Consider the following 19,363-nt stretch of genomic DNA (forward strand, 5'->3'; position numbering starts at 1 on the left):
GATACATGGTGTCAGGCTCTGAATTCACTCGGAGCCCGGAGCCGGTCAGCTCCAAATATGCCTTGCAGCAAGTCAGCTGGCCATATCACCTTATCTCTGCTTGTGTGCTGGCTAATGGTTTTGGAATGACCCAGCAGAGCTGAGGATGGATTCTGAAACAACTGTGGGATGGAGGATGTATTCTGAAAAAACTGTGGGACTGCTAGAAATAGCTCTTTTCATGTATTGATGTGGTGCATATTGTTAAAGGGGGTTGGGGCACATATAGGTGGTAATTAAGCCTTAGGTTAAAACATGGTGAAGGTGGCACCAGGTGGGGATCAGTTAGTGGGGGTTGGAGTAGGGTAGGGATGTAGACATGTTATAGGGTCAATAGCATTTAGGGATAATGGGTTAGGCGTGGCCAGAATTAGAATTGTGTATAGGCCTGGGTGTGGTGTGGTGTGGTGTGTCTCATGATAATGATAATAAAAGGAAAGGGAGCAAACTCAAACCCAACTCTAATCTTGCCTGGCTTTTAGCCTTTCTTGTCAGAGAAGAGTATTTGTTCTTTGCTGAGCTAATGAATAAACTACCATTGCACTACAAAGGAGCTGGAGTTTGTATTCATTTCAGGACAAATCTTCAATACTCAATGACTGGCTGAGACATTACTTCTTGTTCTGGCTTATCTCCCTGATAATACAACTGTGTTTATGTTATTGACTTTATATTCATCAATCAACACCCGGTAGATGTATTTAAAAGTCTTTTTGAATATTCTCTTAGAAGATTCTTTGCAGGATATGATATTTACTTCAGTAAATATTGCTTACATTTTAAATGTCTTTTTGGAGGATTGTTTACTCAGCATGTCTTACTCAGCATGACTTACTCAAATCAATTTGTGAATGAAGTAACCTGGAACAGGGAAGAATATGGAGAACTGCAGATGTACTTTTGCTGGACTCTAGAAATCAAATAATGCCAGTGACCTATCATCAAAAGATATAATAAAAATATAGCATTAAATAATGGAAACTATAGTTAAAAGTATATGATATCTAATTATATTTGAGGGATGTACTTTTTGTCAAGAGAGTATGAACATTATCTACTCACATGACTATATTCTAAAGCTGGAACAACTTCATTTTAGAGAATTGGTTGTGAAGATACCACATGCCCTAAAAAAAAAACAGCAAGATGTTTAAAGGAAAAGAGAGCCTTCGCTACATTTTCCCCTTTCTATCCAGTACTGAAATCCAACACACTGTCTCTTGAAATAATTTTATGTTTATGGCAATTTAGAAACTCAAAGTTCAGTGATGCAAATTAAATTACTAGAGTTTCTGTTTATAATGAAAGGGGAAACACATGGAAATTATTGTGTGAGTTTAAAATACCATGAATACAATAAAAATATTTTTAAACCCACTCTTCCCTAACAATGGAGGGGGGGGGAAACATTCTGGCTTCATCTACATGCAACAGCAGTCCCCCACTCAAATCCCTGAATGGTAAACACAAAATTGCTTTTAAGGACATAACATTTGATCTAGAGAGATTTGTTACCTTTCAAAAGAATAGTCATAAAGACACCTATTTATAAAGGGTATCATGACAAAATGAGGGCTTGCTTATGTTTCACATTTCTGAGCCCCTTTCCTTCATCCTTTCATACCACGCGTTAAATAGCTGGATTAACTACTGAAGCCATCTCCATAGATCAGCCAAAGTTTAACAGTGTTGCCAATAAACAGGGAAGGAAATTTCTCTTTTGCCTATTCTCAGAAAGTCTAAAAACCCCTTTGCATTTTAAATATAAAGAATTTAGGAGTAAAACAGACTTTTTTTCTGATCAATACAGTAACTATGAGGAAGCTATGGTTTAATTATCTGCTTTGACACAAATTGAAACAGTATTTTTAAAAATGCTTAATATTAAATGATCTCTGTAGATGGGACTGTTCTGCTGAGACACTCCCCCCTAACTACCATGTTCCTCAATGCACAGCCCTTGATTTCAAATAAATTAATATCTAGGTAAGTGGTTTCGTCTGTTTCCATCTCTATTACTGTTTCATAACAGGTAGAAACATTTTGATTCAGACAAAATGGGTTTTTATTTATTATTTTATTTTATTTATTTTGCCAAGCAATTATAAGATAACAGGTATAAGTATAACATAATTATGAATACATGAAATGGATACATATAGGAAAAATAAAAAGAAACAATAGGACAGGGACAATAGGCACATTGGTATACAGACTGGCTGCTATTTTTCTGTCTGTTTTGAAGGCAGTCTTGATGTGATGCCTGTGTAGTATCTTACTGATTTTGTCTGTAGTACCTCTTATGTAGGGCAGGACAGCTGTTCCATAGGTCTGTTCATCTTCTAAGTCTCCATTATGTCTCAGTGTGTTTTTGTGGATCAAGCCGGTGATTTTGCTTTTGAGGCAAAAAAAAATAGCAGCCATCCTTAGAAACCCCAAAGATAAAATTGACCTGGAAAACCAAGGCATATACGAAGTCCCCTGTGCATCATGCCCAGCCACATACATTGGACAGACCAATAGAAGAATAAGTACCCGCCTGGATGAACATAAAAATGCGGTAAAAAAGCTGGAACACACTTCCTCACTAGTCCAACACATGAAAGCCACAGGTCATAGCATCAACTTCAATGGCACCAAAATCCTAGCCACTATAGAAAACCCCAGCCACCGAATTATCAGAGAAGCCATAGAGATTGAAAAAAGACCTGAAAGCATGAATAGAAGAGATGATTCCACCAGACTGTCAATTATTTGGAAGCCTGCACTCACAAACAAAAAAATCTCCACACCACAAGCCAGGCAAACACCTGGGCACAAACAGATCCCCCCGATACCTCCAGCTCAAACACACCCCAACCAGGCACCCAGATGAAACCTAGCTTCCAAACAAATGATAGCCGTCCATTTACTCGGAGCCAAGCTGCACTAAAAGCCTCCAATACAGGAATACAATGTTGCCAGCCAACCAAGACAAAAAAAGCCACAAAACAGAAAGAAGATATTAGAAGCACCAATCAAGCAGAACACAGCAAACTCCAAGACCAATAAACACAGACCAAGACTCCCAACCAATCAGGATGAAGAAAAAACCATTCTGGCACAGCAATAGGCTAGCCCCAAATTTAAAACTGAAATAACTGTAAAAGTCTGACTCACAGACGAACACTATACAGAAGCCTGATGATGGCAGATGAGATTCTGCCAAAACGTTGCTACAACTTTAACAGCACGACTATAATGATGTGGGAAAATACCCGAACAAAGCTGAATATCATACCATACGTAAGTACCCGTGAAAACTTAAGAAAACATACATACATACATACATACATACATACATACATACATATATATATGACAGCCAATTTTTTCTCAATCAAGTGGTGCACAAAGTTGGTATATACCAAATAACTAGACACACTCCAAAGGGTATATTAGCCTCTCTTCATAGCTGAGCAGCTCAACATCATGCAAACACCACAGCAATGCATTTCAGACGTCTTTGGCTGCAAAACATGCTTGTTTGCTTTAAGTGAGGCGACGCCATGATTAATTCAAGCTTTGCTCTCTGTGACATATCTGGATTTGGTAGTTTCTCCATGACATGGAAAAGAGAATTTTCTGGTTTTTCAAAACTTCTTTTCATCCTAGATTGTGCTGGAAGAGTTCACAGAAATGTGTACTATCTTAAAAACTACTGTTCAGAACATTCTGGGCTTTCTTTCCTTGATGGATTTCTCCCACTCCTGTCTCTTCCACCTACTATCCCCTTCTAAGGCCAAATTTACCGTCATTGGAGTTTGGAAAATGGCATAGTGTTACCTGGGCTGAAGACAGCAAAGCATTGAGGAAAACTTCAGCACATGTAAGTAGCACAGAGCTTTCCCTTCAGTGAGAGACAGACCTGCATTATGTAATAGTTGTACTGCCAAATACCTCTGCTGGCATCACTTAACTTTCTTTGCACCATTGACAGGGAAACCAGGCAAGATTTAATCCAGAAACTGAACTGGAAAGACATTGCGGGGGTGGGGGGAGAAGAGTTGTGTTAGTCTATGGTAGCCAAAATCAGAAGGAGTCTGCCAGCATCTTTCCCAATTAACATGCTTTATTAGAAGGCAATATGCTTTTAATACAAGGCTTATTCTGAGCATCTGAAAGAATGTCTTTTATTTTTTTCCCCTTTCTCTCATCTCAACTTTTAAAAAAAGGACATTACAAAAATACAGTGAATTTCTCTCAGCTTTTGACTGTTTAACAACTATTGCTTAGAAAAAATGGATTTAATGAGTTTTGTCTTACAAGTATAAATTTCTTACATACTAAATGGCATATAAATCTTAAACACATACAATACAAATATTAGCAGCCTCATAGCAATGATGCCTAGCCATTTTACAAGAACATATAAAAAAATTAAGAGATTCCTGTAAAAACTTTGGATTTCATTGTTTAGCTTTAAAAATTATGTAAGTTATTCCCATGAATTCATCTGACTTGTTTATTTAGAAATGCATTTCAAGTCTGAAAGACTCTCTTTAGAAGAACTGAGTCATGTTTAGGCAAACTATATCTTATTTAATATCCAGTTAAGAAGTTCATTCTGTGAGTGGTAACCATGGACAACAGACTCAAAATAGCAGCTGCTGGAAAGTGACAGTGGAAGCGGGCTGTCTTCTTCGTTTCTTAAATGAATGGATCCAGTTGGCTGCTCTCTGGCACAAAATGGACTTGAGAAACTGTTGGGTTCATCCAACAAAGCATTTCTTTTCTTGTGTGTTTTTTATAAATAATAATATTAATCCCTCTCCAGGAAAAAAAGGAATAGTGTTAGGTTGGTAGAATAACTTTATTTTTAATTTCTTAATCATTTTAAAAGAAGGGGAAAAAAAGTGAAAAGAGAGAAAAAAAACTGAGGTATACCAAGAAAAGGATGGAATAGTTTTTACAATATGTAGCATGCAGCACAAGTCTTCTTAAATTCTTTCTCATCCTCTTATTACAGGAGATGGCTGTAGTGTAGATTCTTCTGCCTAATACATCTGTGTTTACTTTCTCCACCCCCAAAAAACAAATAGCAGTGTGAATTTAATGTGTTAAACATATACACATGTAAGGATCGACGTGGAATGAAATTTTGTCAGTGGCCTTTATATGTTTGCATTGAGGGTGTTGGAGCACAATTGTTGCATTTCTGACACTAATCTTAACCCCTGTGTTGCAATCTGTGGAGGTATGGATGTGTATTAGCAAGCAAATGGGGTATACAAAGACTCTGAGTCATACGAACAGCAGAAGGACTTAGAATGGAATAGTCACTAACAATCTGATTTGTTGTTTGACTGCTTCTCCCCAGAAAATCATTAAGAGGAAGCTTTGGAGAAATGTATTTTTCTGCAGTCTCTGACCAGAACATCCCATTTCTGAATTGAATATTTCTTTTACTGTTTTGTTTCCCCACCTCTCCCTATCCCTGCCCCATATTTGGTCCAGTTATGGTCTGACTTCAAAGCATTAGCCCAGTGATAGAAAGGACAAATGGATGAGATCCTGAGCCCATTTATACAATTTCTTTCCAACACTCTGTTGGTTAAAAAGAATAGAAATGGTTTCAACCTTACCTTCTGTCACATCAAAGACAACTTACCTAGTGATTCAAACCTATTACAAAATGCATCCATTTGTGGCTTCTATTGGCAGTGACACAGAATACATTAGCAGTATCAGGAATCAGGGTATGGCTGGTCCAAAATATTTCCCTGCCTTGACTGATTGTTGAATTGTTTTCTGTTACTTATGATGAGAGAGGGTTATTTAGGAAGACTGAAGCCAGCAGGCTAGCTAATAGGGAAAATATAGCTCACTTTAAGTAACGGTAGGGCTAGGCTAGACAACATTTCACTAGAAGTTAAGATTCAGCAAGGACTCAATTTTAGGATGATTTCAGTGCCAACCCTTTTTTTTTTCTTTCAATAATTTTAGTCTCAATTATCAGCTGAGGAAAGCAACTGGACCAGTAGGCCTGCTTCAGCTGGAACAAATTCACCAAGATTTTGGGCAACAAAACCCAAAGTTTGCTCTGCTACTTGTACCATGCTTGATTGAGCAAAAATGCCAGGAACTGAATCTAGGACATTTAAACTGTGATCTGTATTTGACAGACTAGGCAAGACTGGATAATCACATAAGAAGGAGGAGCATTTCTTCATTATTTGCAATTCTATTAACAAGAACCATGAAATCCTTTTGTTGGTTTTTATTACTTTGCTAATTTTATTGTAACTTAGTGGTTTTTCAAATAAGTATATCCTCTCTCATATGCATACAGAATTTAAAAACATATGTTGGCATCGTGAACTAAATCAAATTTTATCTGATCTTGCTTTTTTTTCCCCTTCAAAAACCACTAACCAGATAGCTTTTGTAAGTTGTTAAGCAAGCAATAAAGCTAACAGATTTCTAGCTTCTAATAATCAGAGATATATTTTCCTCTGAACATGGATCTGGCATTTATTTGTATCCATCTATTGATGGACACCATTCTTTTCTTAATTCCACTGAGTAGTTTAGAAAGAAAAGAAATAAAGTGTTTAGTGTAAATTTCAAATTTTGTTCTGGCAGCACATCAGATAAGTAGGCTTACTTGTATTATTTGATAAAATAGGAACTTGTCACAGAAATAAAAAGACATCAATGCCATTGAAAGGAGGGAAGGAGAAAGACAGAAGCAGAACCATCAACAGCTGGTATATTTGGGCAACTGTCAGTTCCTTGGGCCTTAATAAGGGCCAGCATGTATATGTGCCATATTTCCTGCAGTTTTTTTACCCTGGGACTCTTTTGCTTTCCCATAATCCTTGTGAGCCAGCATTACTCCAGACACTCTAAGAAAGTAAAAAAAAAAATCTATCAAGTGCATTTTATAGCACTATTAGTTTAATAGGAAAGATTTCTTAATGGAGTAGATCTTCACCAGAGAACAACTGCCACACCTCAGGCTAACCCTGATCTAAACATAAATTTTGTCTTTCTGTTTCTGTGAGGATTGTATGTATATGTTTGCCAGCAGCACTGAATTCAGTATTAGTTTTTATGCAGCCTGTACATGTAGTTGCCACGATTCTTGAATATACAAAAACAAAATAAAACTATCCTTAATTTTAATTGTTGTTGTTTAATCAAGAAAATGTGCTAAGTGTAATAGCGTTCCACTTTGATTTGGAAATCATTTGTTATGTTATTGGTTTATTGCAAAAACCTTTCTAGTATGTCAACCAATCTAGAATTTCCTTAAAATAATCATCAGATCTCTGGTCTTTACGTATTTTTCAAAAGTCTGAAACTTGACATTTTGGTGTCATGCAGTTAATCTGCAGGTAGGAATAAGAAACTGTGGAATTTGGACAAGAAGCACCTGGTTGCAAATCATATGTCTGTTTTGTAAACATGTCAAGGTATAAAAGACAAAGGAGAGAAAAGAAAGTTTAAAGAATAAGAGAAAATAAAGGAGATTTGGAGATAGCTTAAGGAAAGTACCACTGGAATAATTAATTCACATCTCACTATCTATACTGTGAACATTACTTTGGTTTTCCTGAAGATGCTTTTTCAAGAAGCAAATGGGCTTTTTTGAGAAGATAAAGAAGCTTCTTGGATGAGAAGTGAAACATCTTCAAGGAAAAACCAGAAAGTCCAGTTGCCTCTTGAAAAAGCATCTTTAGGACAACCATGACCAGGATGACTGAGAATCTCCATAGACATTTTGATTTGTAGCCATGTTATGTTTATGTGTTGTATAATTTCAGGACCAGTTCCTTGCCTAACCTATGGTCACAAGCCATAGTCATCCCCATCTTCAAAAAGGGAGACCCTTGCCTAGTTGAAAATTACAGACCAATCTCCTTATGCTGCGTCCCCTGTAAAGTCATGGAATCAATTATTAACCAATCCATCATCCTCCACTTAGAGACAAACAACCTACTCTCCAATAAACAGTTTGGTTTCAGAAAAAAACTATCCTGTAATCTGCAACTCTTACACTGCAAAAACATATGGACTACACAACTTGATCAGGGCAAAACAATAGATGCAATCTACATAGACTTCTGTAAAGCCTTTGATTCAGTGGTACATGACAAACTACTACTAAAAATAAAATCCTATGGTATCTCTGGACAACTGCATAACTGGATAGAAGCATTCCTGTCAAACAGACAACAAATGGTCAAAATTGGGAGTGTCCTATCAAATTCTGTACCTGTCAATAGTGGTGTCCCCCAAGGCAGTGTTCTAGGACCAACTCTCTTCATACTCTACATAAATGACCTCTGTGATCATATTAAGAGCAACTGCGTTCTTTTCGCTGATGATGTAAAGCTGTTCAATACCACAGACAATACTGCTACCCTTCAAAAAGATCTTGACTGTGTATCAGAATGGTCAAACAAATGGCAACTTCAAATCTCAACAAATAAATGCTCTGTCTTACATATTGGCAAAAAAAATCCAAAAATAAAATACAAGCTGAATAGTCAAGATCTTGTTGATGATCCAAGCTCTGTAAAGGACCTTGGAATACTCACCTCTAATGATCTAAGTGCTAGTGCCCACTGCAACTACATAGCCAAAAAGGCATTAAGAGTTGTTAACCTAATCTTACGTAGCTTTTTCTCTGGTAATATCACACTACTAACTAGAGCATACAAAACATTTGCTAGACCAATACTCGAATACAGCTCATCAGTCTGGAACCCACATTACGTATCTGATATTAGCACAATTGAGAAAGTCCAGAAATATTTCACAAGAAGAGTTCTCCACTCCTCTACTCATTGTAGAATACCTTATGCCACCAGACTTGAAATTCTAGAACTAGAAAACCTTGAATTACGCCGTCTTTGGTCTGATTTAAGCATGGTATATAAAATCATACTACACCACCTTCTAAGTATAGTATATAAAATTATATATTGCAATGTCCTACCTGTCAATGAATACTTCAGTTTCAACCATAACAACACTAGATCAAACAATCGATACAAACTCAAGGTTAATTGCACCAAACTTGATTGCAGGAAATGCGACTTCAGCAACAGAGTGGTCAATGTCTGGAATACTCTACCCAACTCTGTAGTTTCTTCCCCAAACCCCAAAAACTTTAACCTTAGACTGTCTACTATTGACCTCACCCCTTTCCTAAGAGGTCTGTAGGGGGCGTGCATAAGCGCACCAACGTGCCTACCGTCCCTGTCCTATTGTTTCTTTTATTTTTCTTTTATTTTTCTTATATGTACTCATTTCATGTATTCATAATTATGTATACACTTTTACTTATCTCGTAAACAATTGACAAATAAATAAAATAAATAAATAATCCAAGGGCAATTGTGGTCCATTTATTTAAGCAAACCCTTACTACACATAATAGAATCTAACTAGTAGACATATATTATGCTCCAATATCCCAATCAGGAGCTGGTCTGCTAATTAATATGTGTCCTCCTCCCCTGGGAGGTGGGCCACTAAACTTTAGATATCAGCTTTTGAGTAAACCACTCTCGGAGCCCTGGGCTGATCCAAGATATTGAGGCTAGGCAATACTTTGCTCCTTTCAGACCAGAAAGGCTACAGGAGAACTTCCTGTTCCACTTCAGTTTTGCTTGTATAAAATATATGTCAGGATTCCCGCAGTTGCCCTAATTAAATTATGAGCCTCGAGCCAAGCTTCAAAAACTTCAAAGAATTTATTAGGAGCTAACATGTTGGTATGACCTGTATGGAGCTGATTCTGAGACACGTAATTCACTGTCACCCTTGATCCTGGTTTTCCCCCACCCCTCTGGGTGTATCATAATTCATATTCTCCAGCAAAACACGTTCATAGCCAAGAGTCATCAATCATGTTCTCCAATTAGAGATTTGCATGGCAAAAACTCCGGTCACTTAGTTATAATCTTTGCAAGATAAAAATGGAATGCATTTTCGGTTCCAAACTGCTGCACTGCTCTTTCAAATTCTTTCACTCTCCCTTTTCTGTTCATAGCAACTATAAAATATGCATAGAAATGTTTTATGAGTTGATAATATAGTTGCTGTGTTGTAGTGGATTCTCACTGTATTGGAAAACCCCTGAGTCCTGAAACCCCTGACTGTGGGTCCCAGATTTGATAGTTCCACTTAGTCAAAGAAGATTTTCAGATGTTCATTATAATAAAAGCCTTCAAAACATATTTGCACAGAAGTAAATGTGAGTTAGTTAATATACATATATGTTATGAGCAAGACATCTTGTTTCAAGCCACTTTCATCCCTGGAAAACAAAGCAAAAACTGCCTTCAGCTTAGAAATTCCAAGCTCCCTGATATTTTTTTTTTAAATCTGTATTTGCATTGCAATTCAGCAATCACAACTCTTTGGCAATTGTATTCAGGATATTTTCTTTGTCTTCATGACCACATTTGGAACCAAAGCTTTGTACCTTCATGTATTCGTGCATGCATATGTGCAGTGATGATTGGGAGATTGATTCCAACCCTTGAGCCAAATCTAACTTAGCCAGTTTTCTGCTTTGAAAACTGTTTTCTTCCCACTTTTGTTTGAGCAAAAAAGAAAACTCATAGACAGCATGAGCTCTGCAAGATCATGACTTGGAAAAGAATGGACAAGGGACTTTGATTCCCATTTTTTAAGTGCAGAACATTGGAATGGATCATATCATTCTTGCTTTCAGATGGCCAAACAATGACAGGGTTGTACATGAGTTTTGAAATACCAGTATTAAATGAAAAAGAATATTCTGGAAATTATCTGTCTTGGTGGTTGTTCTCTCTACTGATCTTCCCGGATTTTGAAAAGGGAAGTTATCTGGATTGGCGAGGCTCTATCAGAAGACAGGTCTGGCTTGGAAGATTGGCTTCCAGCTGAGCCCATTTTTTATGCCAGGTTGACTCTCTGTTTTGTTTTGCCTTTTCTTTGGACACTCTGGCCCTGAGCAGGAAGCCAAATAAAACAGAGCATTCATTTTTCATTGGCTTGTGCTTGGCTGACATTTCCTGAAGGGAAGATCCCTTGGTATTTATTGGACAGGAATGATAATAACATTAAAACATCATTTGATTAATTACAAAAATGCCCTCACATTTTTAATATTCCATTGTAACCAGTAAGTTTTCCAGACTAAGAACCCAGGGTGGAATTCTGATGAGAATTAAATCTCCTAATATCAAATAGCTTTCCTGGGGAGGGATTGGACCAAATCTCTTGTTTTATCTCCATACATAATAGTTTTATTGTGCAAAACAAAGGGTAAGATACTACTGCATTTGTCCATGTGTCTAAGCCTCTAGATTAAAAGAAAAATGCGATAGTATTAGGGATTCAAGCAGGGGTGGGATTCAATTTTTTTAACAACCAGTTCTGTGGGCATGGCTTAGTTGGTGGGCGTGGCTTGGTGGTCATGTGACTGGCTGGGCGTGACCAACTCAACTTCACTTACATCGAGGCACGCACCTCCTTGCCTCATGACTGTGGGGATGCTGCAATAGTCGTAAGTGTGAAAAATAGTTATAAGTCACTTTTTCAGTGCCACTGTAACTTTGAATGGTCACTCCACACAAGCAAAGTACCAAAGGAGGGAAAAATAACTCCAGAGAAGTTCCTGAGACAGGAAGTCTAGTCCTGCCAAGAATGTAATAAGGGTTAACGGAAAGGCAGTTTCTGTAAGAAACACCAGAATGTTTCCTTCCTGCCTTCCTAACAGGATTAGGCCAGTAATTTTTTCTAACAACCAGTTCTCCAAACTGCTTAGATTGTTCCAAACTGCTTAGAATGTTAACAACCGGTTCTAGCAAATAGGTGTAAACTGGTAGAATCTCACCCCTGGATTCGAGGTATCACAGAAGTATAAAGTGTCAACCCCGAAGCTGGCCTGACCAAAGCCATTTTTATGACTTCAGTGTTGCCGCATTGGAGCTGAGGGATAGGGAAGGGGGTCTTGAGATAGAGGAGATTTTGTAGCCAAAACAAAATACTAGGGCAGAACAAAATAGTTAGGGCAGAACGCAGCAGCCCATTTATTGATAGGAGATAGTCATCATCACCACCACCACTATTTAATATTGATTTGAAAATATTGCATGGACTTTCAAAGGCTTCAGGATCCTATTTTAATTTTGATTTTAACCTCTCAAGGCCTACAATGGCTCGGCATCCAAGCATCTTCAGGGCTTCAGTTTTTTTTTTTTTTTTTCAGGTAGAATCATCATTTCCTGTTCACTCATTCTGAGGAAAGATATTTAAAGCCTTCCCCAATTGCACGTTTTGTGGGAGAATGGTCAATAAATTGATTTTTCTTTTCTTTTGGATTAGCCTCCTCCTGTTCCAAGAGGTGATATAGACACCTCCTCTTCTCTTGCTGAGAAAAGTTGTTACAACAAAATTGTTTGGGAAAAACTTTAGAGCATACCTCAGAAGTCAGGTGCAAGTGTAGAAGATCTCTGGTGTGGATCTTTTCATTTTTAATGGAGTTTTGTTTGTATTTTGCTTTTTCATTGTTGCTTTATTATAAATGGCTTCTATGTAATCCAGACAACACACTATTAGATGAATTATATCCACTTTCTTATAAGGATACATAACAATCATGCAACTCTGAAGGTACAATATTTCCAGTTGCCACTTTTAATCCATGAGGGGAGAAACTTTCTATGTTTCTCTCTCTGACCGTTGAGTAGAGGACTCCTGCCTCTCTTGTTTGATGTTTCCTAGGCAGCATCTCTTTCTCCCTTTCCCCAAGGTCATTGCCTCAGTAGATTATATTCTGAATGAATTGCTATGCAAAGATTATTGTAAACTAAAAATGGATGCACAGCAGCTGCAGACTGGAGTCTTGAAGAATGTCATTTCATTGGCAATTTTAAGCAATATCAGTTTCTAGCTATATGAAGCAATACAGATGCAGTTATGCTTTGAACTGAATACTTTTTGTAATATAACTCTTGGTTTTAAAATGCATATGGTATCAAAAATTAAAATTATTTAGGGATGCATACAGCTGAGTGCAAAGCAGCCAAAGGAGAAAATCTATCTGTCAATAATAGTTAAAGCATGCCTTTCTGCTGCAGAGCTGACAGAGGCTGACAAAATTAAAACAGTAATAGCTACAATATATTAAAAAACCTGCCACTGCTGCAAAACTACTTTTTTTGAAATAGAGAATAAAATCAAGTTTTTAAATTAATTTAACTGAGAACCCTTCCAGCCATGTTAAAAGATTTATATTTACCTTAAGGATGTAGAGCCAAGTTTGGGCAGAAGACCAGATCTAGTCTCTAAGAAGAGTGCGGAGTACATCCATATATTTAATAGTTTTACCATTCCATCACACCAAAAGTTACAAGTGAATAGCAACTGTGGACTGGAAATGACAAGAGCAGAAGGGATGAATGGCCGCATGAGCGTACAAGTAAGGAGGGCTGCTGTAATTAGTGACTTTCTGTAATAAACAATACGGATATACTATGCAATCTAGACTGTGAGGAGTAACTGCCAAAGGTATTCTTTTCAGTTCCTTCGAGTACATGACAAATGATGACATCATGAGCAGCTACAGATGCATTGGATTTCAGAGATCATTGGATTTCAGAGATCTAGGAGCAAGCTGAAGAAGCTAATGGCTCAGGTAATATTCATATCCATTCTTCCAGTCCATGGAAAGGGACCAAGAAAGGAAACAATGGAGGCATGAGATGGTTTGCACTTTAGAAAGCACAACCAGTTTAAGAAAGTCTGAAAGGTGCTTTTCCAAGAGGCAACTGGACTTTCTGGTTTTTCTTTGAACATGTTTCGCTTCTTCTCCAAGAAGTTTCTTTAGCTCTGACTGGATGGTGGGGAATGGAAGGATTTATACACCTTGCAGACAGCTGGACACTTGCATACTTTTAGCAAGTCATTAAGGTCTCCTGGAGGTTTAAATGTGTCATCAAGGTCACCTGAGTGGTGCAAATGTGTGTGGAGCCTTCTGGGAACTGTTGAAAGGACTGTGTTGTAGACTACAGATAGATGATGTCATATCCCCCCGGTTGAGAGAGAGCTGTTCAGTTTTGACATAGATGGCCCTCTTTGACCCTTTTTTAAACCAGTGATCCTCTCTGTCCAAACTGTGGACTTTGCTGTCTTCAAAAGAGTGACATTTGTCTTGTAAATGCAGATGGACTGCACGTTTTAAATGCTGAATCTAGTCCTGATGGGTTTGTTCTCCTATGTTGTGCCCTGCATTTATGAAGTGGTTGCTTTGTTTCCCCAATGTACAGATCTGTACTGATTGTACTGCATATACCATATTTGCCTCTTGAAAAAGCACCTTTGGGACAACCATGACCTGAGTTACTGAGAAACTCCATAGACATTCAGTTTAAGAAAGTTTTACACTGAATTCTATGAGAGCTGAAAATTAAAAGTCGGGGTTGAGAACTTCAGATAGGTTTTGCATGGTAAAGATGTTACGGAATAACTGACATGGTGCCTATTAAATACAATACCAAATTAGGAAAAAAAGGCGGATGCAAAATGTATTGTCTTTGTTGTCTGTATACTATTGCTCCTGGCATAGGAAATGAACAAGATAAACTTTAACTTTTTATAGGATGGAATTTATGATTTAATAATTACAATTGATGGGATAATTGTCATAACTGATATACGATAAACAAAGGATACAATTTGTTTAAGAGCAACAAAAAATATTAGAAAGGACATGCAATCTATGTTAAAAGTATCCACAGCTACAAGGAATGAGTGGAATAGTCATTGAACAGGGAACATAGAATAATAGAAGGGACTTTGAAAGTCTGCTAGATATTGTAGTCATTGGAGAGCGTTTGAGTTAAAAGCAGTAGACACAGCAGCAGCAGTGTTTTTGATTATATGAGTATCAAACTACACATTCAAACATAAGTGATATCTTTAGAAAGCAAATTGCAGATATGTCAAAGAGGTGTAAAATATAGTAATGGGGGAAACTTTAATTATCCTAATGTAAGTCACAAGACAAACTCTCCCAAGCGTGGCCTTCCTAAACAGTTTTGCTAAGTTTCTATTTCAAAAGTAGATAGAAAACACAAGGAGACTGCTATCTTTGATCAGATGTAAACAAGTGAAACTTAATGAATGAAGTGCCGTGAATGGGAACTTTTGAAGTAAGACCATTTTCATATATAGAAGATCTGATTGAGTTACAAAAAAGAAATGGTGTAGATTTGGGAACGGGGTTGCATTTACGTAGAACTGTAGTTGCAATACTAGATTTCATTGCAAAAGATATCAGGAAACATTTATTTACCAAAATTATTGAGAAAACTCACAAAATCTGTTTGATAATTGATGAAGCCTCAACAATATCTTCCAAACCAGTTCTTATACTGTACTTAAAAGTTGAGGGTCCAGCTTTCTCACCAACAATTTTCCTTGAACTAGTAGAATTAGATAAACAAGATGCAGAGACAATATATTGTTCGGTTATAGGAAGTTTGAATAAAGTTGGGTTTAATAGAAACTATCTGGAGAAACATTTAATTGGATTTTGCTCTGATGGAGCCAGTGTTATGCTTGGGAGAAAATCTGGGGTAAGCACTAGGATAGCCAAAGAGTTTCCAAATATTATAATATGGCACTGTTTAAACCATCATCTGCAACTTGTTTTAGATGATTCTATTAGAGAAATAAAGCAAATCAATCATTTTCAAATTTTTATTGATAAAATATATTCTATTTATCATCAATCGAATAAGAACCTAATTGAACTTAACAAAATTTCTGAACAATTTGAGATTGAAATTATAAAAATTGGTAGAGTTTTTGGACCAAGATGGGCTGCCTGTAGTTTAAGATCAACCCTAGCTGTGTGGCAGGCTTATCCAGCGCTACATCAGTTTTTCTGTTCAAATAAAAAATACTCCTGTATGGCTGCCCATCTTGAAAACTCATATTTTCTCACTGATTTGGCCTTGATGATTGAGAAACATAGGCATTATAAAGACTGAAAAACTTGTGCTAAGATCAATTAGATCATTTGAAATACTTATAGAGGAAAAGGGTTCATATGAAAATAAGGTTGATGAATTAACTACTTCAGAAACCTTTAAAAATATTAATTTTATACAAAATCATTGATTTGTGGGACTTCAGCAGAGACAGAAAGGGGCTTCTCGCAGATGAACATAATATGTTTAGAAGACAGAAGTTGCCTTACAGTTTCCAATATTACAAACCTCCTGACCATCAGTCTAATTGGCTTACCTGTGCAAGAATGGGACCCTGTTCCTATAGTAAAGAAGTGGTTACGGGCACATCATCACACAGCTGATGATGCTCGTGTTAAACATAAGAAAACTGTAACTCAGGATGACAATAGAAAAGCAATTTGGGAGTACTTTAAATAAGTTTTGTTTTTTGTGAAGTTTTGTTATTTAATAGTTTTTTATTAATATTTTAAAATGTTGTAACAATATAGTTTTGTGTATCTTTTTATCATTTAAGTATTAAAGACATGACATAATAAACTACCTTTTGTTTTGGTATATCTTTTTTAATACTTAGTCATTAGGGCAAAGACATGATGTTGAGTTGGCTTCGCCCAGCCTTCTGCAGCCCTCCCCATAGCTGCCCGCGCCTCGCCTTGCCCTCTCCAGGGTTTTCCAGACCTTGGAAACTGACAATTAGCCACTAAGAGAGCACCTGGTCATTAAGTGAGGACCACTTAAATTTGGGTTGTCAGCCACATGGCCACACCCACCCACCACATGACTACGTAGCCATGCCCACCCCAGTCACATGACCATGTAGCCACGCCCAATCAGCAAACCACTCCCACCCTAGTCACATGACCACCAACCCACACCCACAAATTAGGCCACACCCACAGGACCCATTGTTAAGAAATTTGAATCCCACCCCTGTATGTCACCATTTCTGCAAAGAGGGTATAGATGCCACCAGACAATTCTGAAAAAAGGAGGAGGGAAGGATTTTTGAAGCTCCCTGACAGCTTTCCATCATTTTCACAATGATTTTGAAAAGATACCATAAGAGTTCTCATATATGCATGAATATAATAGAAGGATGTGGGGCCGAAGATGTTACAAATCAATCAGGAAGCCAATAGGAAGTTTGGAAATTGGTCCAACTCCCGTTGCTTTTTTGCCTACCCACAGTCATTTTGTTTCTCTGTTTAGCTAAGAAAATATGTCTGAATATGATGATCCAACAGTCATGGGTTGTCCAGTATCCACTCATTTTGAGTTCCCAGGATACTAAAGGAATTTGCTAGTGGGAGTTTTATCCATTCTTTTGGAGAAGTCATGGATGATGAACAAGATATCCTAGGGACTCATAGTCCAATCAGTTTGGTTGAAAAGATTTGAAACTAAGAAGAAATGGGAAACTAACACTTACAAGAGAATGAGAGAACTAGATAGATATTTTTTCTTCCATTCAATCCTGTCCAATTCTGTGGGAATGACTGGATAAATCCCTGCAATTTTCTTGGCAAAGCTTTTCAAAAGTGGTTTCCTATTGCCTCCTTCCGAGGAATGAAAGAAAGTGGCTAGCTCAGGGTCAGCCAGCTGGGCTTTGTGTTTAAGGCAGGACTAGAACTCACAATCTCCCACTTTTTAAGTCTGATGCTTTAACCACTACACCAAAGCAGCTCTCAAATGTTTCAGAAGTGCAAAAAAATAGCCATTCTCTGCTTCAACCCCAAGTTCTGTGTCTTACAGGTCACACATTTTGCCCTGATGATTCACAAAACAAGGCAGGCTCTCCAGCTTGCAAATTGCCAAAGCCAGACTCAACCAGCTGCCTTGCCTCAAAATAACTAGATTCTGCACATGTTTGTATGTAATCCAATTAAATACAATACAATTAAAAATCATTAAAAAAAAATAGGCAATGAATGTTATAGCAGACCCAAAACTGTGCTTTGGGTCTAAATGAGCTATTCAATAAAATTATATTTTGCACATAAGCGCGCCCACTTGCTAAGCACTGAATCACAGAAACTACGACACATCAACACAACACATGTAGAAAGTAGCATCTTCAGCATCCTGCCTCGGAATCATAAAACTCCAGACACCTGAGTGATTTACAAGCTTGCCATCAATTTCTTAAGACCCCGATAAGGTGCATTCCATATGTCTAATATCTGAAAGTGACTGAGTTTATGCCCATAGCTCTATGACTCCTGATATCATCATTTGCAAGAGCCAATAAATTGCGAACATTTGGCAAAAGCATCAGTTATTCCCCCTTGAAAATACTGCTGGCACTCTATTCCCTGGCTAGGAAGCATACATCTAATGAAGTGCAGCTTATGTGACCTAATCTTTTGAATAAGCAGTCAGTTTGCTGGCCAAATTCTGATTGCTGGGTTTTATTTTCGGGGTGGGGGTGCACATAGTAGTATTCTCTAACTCTGCATTTGAAATTTGTGAATGCAGCCAGTCACCAGATCATGCTGGCAGCTGGCTCAGCTTGAACTTTTCTTGTGTGCAAGGTAATTAGAAACACAGGAGCTAAAAATCCTGAAAAAATTCAACTGAGGCTCTCCCAGACCAAATCTCAGGACCACATCAGCCTCCTCCTCAATGGTGCTTTGTGACACTTGCCACGAATTAAGAGCAAACAGACACCATTAAGACATTTGGGCTGAAAATGAAAATATTTTCCCCGAAATGATCAGGAAGCTTGGCTTGTTTGCAAACCAGATTTAAATCTGATGTATTCTCTAATTAAATTCATCATGGGAATAGCAGTTGTTCTTGGGCACCAGAAATAACACAGCTCAATTGCATATGCAGCAGAAACTGATAAATCAGAACTGTTTATGGAGCGTCCAAATGGCTCAGATTCATAGCTAATCAAAGGAGTTAATTAAAGGGGGAGGAAACTTTGGTGAGGTCCCTTATCTTGCGACAAGAGTTTTGCTCTCCTGTTAACTCCCTGTACAAATGTAACATATGTTCTGCTTTGCATTTTAATCTTTTCTCCATGAGATGTAAAGGCGGCATTGGAATATTAACAAACAGCAGCAACAAAAGCAGGCAACCTTTGGATATTTTTCAGCAAACTAAGTGCTGAGTTGGGCAGGTCAGTCAATGATAGAGAATGTATGGAGGCCCCCTATAATGAACTCTGCACTGGTTTATATATTGATTCATGTACAGGTAGATCCATCCATTTACACATCCCACATCCTTCCATACATTTATCTGCAGAACATATGAGAAAATAGTAAATACTTTAAAATAAATCCCCGCAACTTTCT

At 37.5% G+C, this 19,363-nt stretch overlaps 1 long non-coding RNA gene across 1 annotated transcript in view; it reads right to left on the reverse strand.

Moving 5' to 3' along the window:
- LOC148126840 (uncharacterized) overlaps positions 1 to 19,363 on the reverse strand; it is an 81,479-nt gene that overhangs the window by 10,017 nt on the left and 52,099 nt on the right. The window lies entirely within an intron of this gene.

Source organism: Pseudonaja textilis, chromosome 2 (assembly GCF_049901715.1).
Source record: "Pseudonaja textilis isolate UNSWEBS1 chromosome 2, rPseTex1.2, whole genome shotgun sequence".
Classification (NCBI taxonomy): domain Eukaryota; kingdom Metazoa; phylum Chordata; class Lepidosauria; order Squamata; family Elapidae; genus Pseudonaja; species Pseudonaja textilis.